This window comes from Miscanthus floridulus, chromosome 1, assembly GCF_019320115.1.
Source record: "Miscanthus floridulus cultivar M001 chromosome 1, ASM1932011v1, whole genome shotgun sequence".
NCBI lineage: Eukaryota > Viridiplantae > Streptophyta > Magnoliopsida > Poales > Poaceae > Miscanthus > Miscanthus floridulus.
In genome coordinates, this window is record NC_089580.1 from 116,319,127 (window position 1) to 116,322,054 (window position 2,928).

The following is a 2,928-nucleotide window of genomic DNA, read 5'->3' on the forward strand; positions in this document are numbered from 1 at the left end:
CCTCATCATTGGCATATTAGGTGGTGATGTCTAGGAGTTCCCACATCATGCACGGGGTCTCGCGGCCGAGCGCATGGACAAGCACCTCGTAGGTCATGCCGCAGATGAAGGCGTTGATCATGTCGGCATCTATTATGTTGGGGAGCTCATTGTGCTTCTTGGAAAACCATTAGATGTACTCCTAGAGGGTCTCATTGACCCTCTACCTATAGTTGTGGAGGTCCCACAAGTTCTCGGGCTAGGTGTACGTTCCCAAGAAGTGCCCAACGAAGACGAAGCGAAGGTCTCCCCAGCAGCGGATGCTGGCGGACTCGAGTTGCTCAAGCCAAGCCCTAGTCAAGCTCGATAGAAGCAGAAGAGGGTACTAGATAGCAAAGTCATAATTAGATCCCTAGGCCCTCATGGCGAGGTAGTAGTCCTCGAGCCAATGGTCCAGGTTGGTCTCATCGTCGTACTTGGAGATGTGTGTCGGTGGCTGGAATCGCCTAGGGTAGGGGGCCACCAGGATCATCACCCCTAACACCTAGGGGCCGAAGTGATCCACGATGATGCCCCTGTCCCTCTGTTCAGGAGTGTGGGACTACGCCTAAGTGTGGCGCTAGGCCTCGATGGTGTCGTGGATGCCACGGTCATCACCGACTTGGTAGTGCACGGGAGGGCGCCGAGGGGAAGGCTCGCACCTTCACTCCTATCAAGGCTTGGCACCCCTAGTCCATGGATGGCTGAAGCTGCTGCTAGAGGAGTCGCCACTGCTTTTGCCCATCGGTAGGGTGTGTGCGTCGGAGCGGTCCTCGTTGGCGATGGTTGTTGGCTAGGATGTCCTAGAGAGCACAGCATGATGCCGAGAAGCAGAACACTTGGCCTGCTACTTGAGAGTGACATAGAGAAGCCCCTTTGCCTCATGCAGACTCTTGTTGGTCTTCGGGTCTAAAAGGATCAAGATGCCTAAGAAGGGGGGTGAATTGGGCTAATTCTAAATTTTCTTGCAATAATTAAATCCTATGGTTAGCTCAATTAACCCCTTGTGCCTAGAAAAGTGTTTCTATTAATCTAACACACAATGAACTTTCAACCTATGTTCCAAACTTACTCTAGCATGGAAATTCTATGAATGTAAAGACAAGTATTGAATTCCTCAAAGTAAATGCTCAAAGTAAATGGAGAGAGAGGAACGCGGTGATGTTTTGCCAAGGTATCGGAGAGTCACCACTCCCCACTAGTCCTCGTTGGAGCACCCGCGCAAGGGTGTAGCTCCCCCTTGATCCGCGTAAGGATCAAGTGCTCTCTATGGGTTGATTCTTCGACACTCCATCGTGGCGAATCACCCAAAACCGCTCACAACTTGAGTTGGGTCACCCACAAGCTCTGCCGGGTGATCACCAAGCTCCCAATCACCACCAAGCCATCTAGGTGATGGCGATCACCAAGAGTAACAAGCACGAACTCTCACTGGACCACACAAAGCCTAATGAGAACGGTGGATGCACACTTTGCTACTCTTGATGCACTAATGAGGCTACTCTCTTGGATTCACGAATCTCAATCACCTCACTAGGACCTTGCTCTTCTTGGCACTCACAAACATGTTTCTTAGCTATTGGAATGAGCAAAAGTGACTCCACACATGAGTGGAGCTTCTATTTATAAGGCAGCCTAAAAAATGAACCGTTATGGGCTTCTGCGGGGTGACCGGACGCTCCGGTCATGTTGACCGGATGCTCCGATCAGTTCAACCCACACACCAGTGTTTAAGTGTTGACCAAACATTGATAGGGTCTGATCACCACTGACCAGACATGTCCGGTCGCATTAAACCCTCACTGGATGCTTACTGTACTCGACCGGACGCTGGATCCTTGGGGTCCGGTCAGTAGTGACCGGACACGTCCGGTCATAGATTTCCTTCTCTGGAACCTTACTAGAGTCAACCGGACGCTGCCTCCCAGCGTTCGGTCACTTGACCACTCCAGCGTCCGGTCGCACCGAACGCAGTCTCTTGATCAAATGAACTGACCGGACCCTACAGCCAGCGTCCGGTCGCACCGGAGCTAGCGTCCGGTCAGCATTTGACTCTCCATTCACTTCCAACTCTCGAACATATGTGAATGAAGTTTGCTCCATAGGATCATAGGGCTGTTGTGGAGCTACCTAGTGCTAGTTTTAACAAGTGTGCACCACACCTAACTCACTAGACTCACCTAGGTCAAGCTACCCATCCATACCCCCCTTAATAGTATGGCCAAAGGAAAAACAAAGTCCTAAACTACTCTAAGTGTCACTCCAACTCTAATCGACACTTAGAACTAGTCATCCTTAACCTTGTCGTCCATTCTTTGAAAACCAAAATGATTTCCATCGTAGGGGCATGACAACCTTGATTGCCCAATTGATCTCCACTACCATGACCTAATTTAATTGCCTCTACAAAACACATGTTAGTCATAGTAATCTTGTATTGTCATTAATCACTGAAACCCAACAAAGGGCCTAGATGCTTTCAGGGTCCAGTGTGCCGAAGATGTTCTCCAGCCAACAGGTAGCGAACGCCATGTTGTAGGCCGCTTGGGGGAACTGTAGGGTGCTAGGAGCCCCCATGTGGGCATCATCATCGTGGCCTAGGGGTTATGCAACCTGTTGTGGCAAAAAAGTCCTACCTTTAGCACTCGAGCTCTACCTTGGTGGCCTCCAGGTCCACCTACCGAGTGCATAGGCGATCTGACTTCTCCTGAAGGTAGATCACACGGCTACGGGGACTCTGGTCTAGTGACATGAGCCCAAGCGCCTCCTTAGGTAGAACCTCGCCATTGATGTGGTAGCACCTGGGGTTGTGGGGCGTAGCAGTCGATGTCATTAGAGTTGTACTCTGGGTCATTCCTTGAGAGGATCTCGAGGAAGGTGCATAGTGAGGGGATGTCTGCCCCCGTGGCA